Below are 5000 nucleotides of genomic sequence, written 5' to 3'. Positions count from 1 at the left end.
GATCAGGGGCGGATCTAGGGGGAGGGTGCATTCCCCCCTACCCCCCCCCCCCCCCCTTCCTTAGATGACCTACGGCTTTGTAATACAACTGGTATTCTTCAAAAGAAAAACGTCACCAGTCAGCTACGCCATTCCTTAGTGGTGTACCCCCTCCCAGGAAAAATGCTGGATCCGTCCCTGGGGATGCAATTGTTGCGACGTCCACGAGAGGCCCAATTTGCTTTTGTTCCCTTGCTCCCAAAATTTAATACTTGCAAACCTTTTTCTCAGCAAAAGAAAAAAGGGGAAAAAAAAAAGGAAAAAGAAAGAAAGGAAGGAAGAATGACCTTTAACTTCTCACTAGTGGTTTTTTTTCGTCTCCTGTGCGGTGGTGCTTTATTGCCTTTTGCATTATGTCAGTTTGTGTTGTCCATAAACCGTGTTTTCTTGTATTTCATTGTTTTCGTTCATTTTCTAAATCAACTTCCGGCTTGTCCCGAAAGGGTTATCTAAAACCTTTTACTCTGTCCTGGACAGAGTATTTCGGGGCCTGTCGGGCGGTTTGTTTCCCCTTTCCTTGGCCTTATTGCATTTTGCGCTTAGTCCAGCTTTCCTGTGCTTTTTCCCAGGGTTTTAGTGGACTTGAAAGACCTCGCCTCCAATTCGATCTTTCAGGTCTTCATCAAGTGTTTCGTTTATTGTATATTTTAGTTCCTGTTGCAACTTGTAGTAAGTTGTGTATGTTAATACTTGCGCATTTTGCCTTTTTTATCTTGGGGCTTAGTGAGTGGCCACCGTAGTAGTAGCCTCGTTTCGATAACTTACCAATGCCCGGGGTGATTGAGAGTGAGGGCCCCGGTGGGAATTAGTTACTATTCTCACCGGGGCCCGCACGATCAAGCGTCCTAATTTTCTACTCCACGGGCCCGGTTGTTTGTGGCGGTCACGTGTTATGCCCTTGACCTTGCCCGTATATAAATTGAGTTTCCCAATCCACGTGAACTCGGTGATTTCGTGAATTGCTAGAGGTCTCGCGGATCATCGACCCTCCCTCCTCCCCGTAGCGATGACTTTCACGCTTGCATTCCTGGGGCTCTGCTCCCTCTCACCTCCCGAGTCGCCCCGGTGGGAATTAGTTACTACTAACTGGGGTCCTAGACCGTAGTTTGTCAACGACTCATTTTTGTGAATGCGTTTTTGAAGTCTGTCAACACGAAGGAGGAGTGACTGTGATTGGAAGAGCGAGACAATTCATTGGGACCCAGGGGGGATAAAAAATGTGTTCTTACAAAGTTCAATTTGGGCAAAAATGCCAATAGATGCCGTCCTTTTCTGGTATGACTGGGTAGGCCAACACTTATAAAAATATATATGAAATGTTAATCGTGGGTCTTCCTTTGTCACGGAATGGCAGAATTACCCAGAATTCCTTTTGGGCATGAACGAGGCAACTCTAGCCCTCGCCAAATACCTGCAGCGCGGCCGGATAAAAAAGTAGCGATGATGATTTCTATCCAGATACTAAGGAGTAGCCCTGGTGTGTGCTGCTAACGTAGACTTTTGATTTCTGAACACCTTTTTATCATAGAAAATTCGCGACAAAGTAGTGCTTTTTTCGCTGTTATCCTCGTAGCAAAAAAATGGCTTTCGTGATCTCTTGTCAAAGGAACAAGAGAATACTGAAATTTCTATTTGCAGATTACTACAGTCAAACTCTACGGGCCGGTTATTTAAATCAAGTCTAACTAAGACCGCGGTTTACGGCAATCATTTTTACCTCCAGAACCTTCTATAAGTGATTTGCTTCAAGTTCACAAATGTTTTTCTCCTCTCTACTTAACATGTCGAAAGTGGCTCAGCGTTCTCTATACTCTTATCGACGATATTCGTTATCATAATAGTCAAAATGTTGTGGTGTGCCCACAACAAATTTTGACCACTGTGATGACGAATATCGTTGTCGATAAGAGTACAGACAACGCTGAACCACTTTCGATTTGTTTTTTACCACAATATTCAACGCCAAAGAAAGTTCTTATTTCACAGCGTGACCAAAATCACGACACGAAGAAAGAGCAAGCGTTGTCTATAACTTTCTCGCAATATGATTGGTTTATTTCCCAAAATGGGCGTTCCTGATTGGCTATTACATTGCGTGACAAAATGACGCGAGCATGACGCGTACAGCGTTGTCCAGACTCTTATCGACAACTGCAAATTAGCCAATCAGATTGTGAGATTACAAGCAATTGTGGTAATCTACTTTTGACATTGGACATCCTTCACACTAGAATTGGCTAAAATGAAAATGACTTCGGACTACGTTTTGTTAAGCACCGGCTAAACTTCGTTTAAATAAAAGGCCCTGCATCCCTATGCAATAAGCGCAATTTAAAATTTCCTCATATTACTGTATACAAGTCTGCTTTTAAATGATTTGCTCTAAAATCGTTGAAACGAACGCGTACGTTGAACTATCAAAATGGCTGGCTGGCTTCCTTTAGTGTAGCAAAATGACATTAAAAGAACATCCAAGTCAAGCAACAATCTTGTGATCATATTTTTCTTTTTATTCTATCAAAGATTGTATGTTAGCTCTAACCAGTATCCACAAGATCTAATGCATAATTTATGTTGTGATTCAAGTTTTTTCGTGGTTAAAGATTTTTCGAACCACTTCAATTTCGATAAAGTCTAGTATTCATCACCTAGACTGCGAACAGTCTCTCTTTTGCTCTAAAATCGTTGAAAGTTCGCCCCGCACATTTCAAGTTCGATCCCCTTACATACGCATCTGACTACAGATGATTTTTGATAAATCCATCAAATCGATGGCTCTTTCGTCTATTGTCTGTCTTCAAAGAAAATTCCTCGAAATACTCGAATTTGCATGTGCTTTCTATTAAGACCGCAAAGCTGTTGCTAAGTAATCAATTTGCGGAGTCGCTAGTTTCACACATTCATGCAAGTCAATCTACTTGCAATATTCGATTTTGCTTGTGCTTCCGTTTAGTCAAATATATTCAAAGTACAGCGAGTTACTAATTTGCCGACGATTTTCCCACTTCAGAACTGAAAAGTAACACTTCAGTAAAAGTCAGAGTTGAAGTTAAGTGTAAATGAGGCGATTCAGCTTAAGAGTATTTTATCTGGATAAATGCGTACTGCATCAGGGGCGTGGCGTCCTTTTCGCAAATACGCACGAGGGTACTTGAGGAATTGGCAAGATTTTTTTCACAGATTTTCTGTCATGCGTAAGAGCCCTTCGAGTCAGTCTCATCACTAGTCCCCAGTTCCCAGTTATTTTGAAGGAAAGGTTATGATGGTGACGTTCTAACAGAGTTTGCGACGTCAATTGCTCTTTGCTAGTAAACCCCCTTTTTGTGTTGTACCTTGTTGAAAACTCAACAAATGGGTAAAATAAACAACTAACGACTGCATTTTCCTTTACATTTATTTATTGAAATGTCCTTCGGAAATGGCATTTACGAGACCCCCCTAAATTTCAAAAATTTCTGGGGAAGTTTGCGCCCCAGACCCCCTCGTTTGAAGCGCCTTTGGCGCCCAAAACATTTTTCGTGTGCGTACATCTTTGAAATCTCACGCTACGCCCCTGTGCATAGCAACTAGGGGGTCAATTTGGTCCCCCTTGCGTATAGCAAATCATGTGGTGGGATGTTCTTTACTTATTATGCTTCAAGAAAATGATCAGGTCCCAGTTGTTCGACGGGGCGGGGGGGGGGGGGGGGGAAGGGGGGTGAATAGCGCTCCAATTGGTTTTGCTAGTGTTTATCCGCTGGGTAGTGAGTTATCCGCCGGGTAGTGATTTATCCGCTGGATAGCGCTATTCGTCGTTTGAACAACTGGGGCCTGGCGTTTATTCTTCAATGTACGGGTGAATGCGGTCAGGATTGGGGTCGAACTCGAAATGTGGGAGCGAACTTGGTAGGATCAAACTCGTTGGAGGGGGAGGGGGGGGGGAAACGTTCGTAATTCACATTAAACATTTTTAGTATATTCTGAAGCAGTGGATAGCGTTTAACGCGCCTGCTGATTGGTTACTCAAACGCCGGATATCCTTTGCTATTCACCTCCCAGCAATTCGCGCGGAATTTGCGCCCGATAATGTTGTAATCTTTGCAGGAATAAATGAGTTAAAATAAATTTGTTAAAATCAAGGAGCAAGGGTGGCACAGTCGGTTAGTGCCCGGCCTCGGTGCATAAGGTACCGAGTTCGATCCCCGGACCTCACATCCCTTGTTTCGACTTCCTTCCTTTCATCATAGCCTAAGTAGCTTTAAATACCCTTAAAACGGGGCACTCATGGAAAGAGGGGGGTAAAATGAGCGCACCGTCAGCTTCCTGGGAGAATACTCTCTAGAGAGTAAAGGAACTTCCGACGTTAAATAAGGTGAACCTTTACCATCTTTCTGTGCTATATTATCTCACTGTTTTCGTACATACTAAAACAACTATTCACCGAAGTGGTGGTGGCTAGCGGTGGATATCTACCGAGCCGCGAAGCTGCAAGGTAAATATCCACCACTAGCCACCGACACTGAGGTGAATAGTTAATGATCATTAATCTCGTTCCCAGGGTCTCTTGTCGATGAGAACGAGATGGGAATGAGGTCGTTTGATCATAGCTTATTTTTGTGGTGGTGTTGATGTTCCGAGCAAATGGCATTCTACAGTTAAGTAAAAGTTACTTTATGTGTCTCGTAGTACTTTTGCTGTGGTGTAATAGTGTTGTTTCAGTGTTCGGTGAGCATACGACCCGAGTCTTCAGAAGTGGAATTCAACATTCATTGTACGAGTTAAACGGGATCTTTACAACACAGATCTGCGACTTTGTCTCTCGCTTGATCACAATGTGTGATGGAATGTGTGATGTTACCATTTGCCAAGTTCTCTTGTGTTGGTCTTGGAGGCCTCATCACTTTAGAATGAGGCAGAGATTACATCTCCGACTCTTGTCAAAATTCAGTATTTTGACAATGAATTCAAGTCGTGTGAAAATA

General features: G+C 43.0%; 1 protein-coding gene across 1 annotated transcript in view; it reads right to left on the bottom strand.

Moving 5' to 3' along the window:
• Nucleotides 1-2528: 2528 nt before the first annotated feature.
• LOC138051376 (large ribosomal subunit protein uL29m-like) overlaps nucleotides 2529-5000 on the bottom strand; it is a 10860-nt gene continuing 8388 nt past the window's right edge. Inside the window, exon 6 of the mRNA XM_068897567.1 lies at nucleotides 2529-5000. This exon is cut by the window's right edge and continues 210 nt beyond it. The gene's annotated coding sequence lies outside the window, so the exon portion shown is untranslated.

Source organism: Montipora capricornis, chromosome 6, assembly GCF_036669925.1.
Source record: "Montipora capricornis isolate CH-2021 chromosome 6, ASM3666992v2, whole genome shotgun sequence".
NCBI classification, from domain to species: Eukaryota; Metazoa; Cnidaria; class Anthozoa; order Scleractinia; family Acroporidae; genus Montipora; species Montipora capricornis.
Note: the sequence above shows the minus strand (reverse complement) of the source record. Positions and strands in the feature narration are given on the sequence as shown.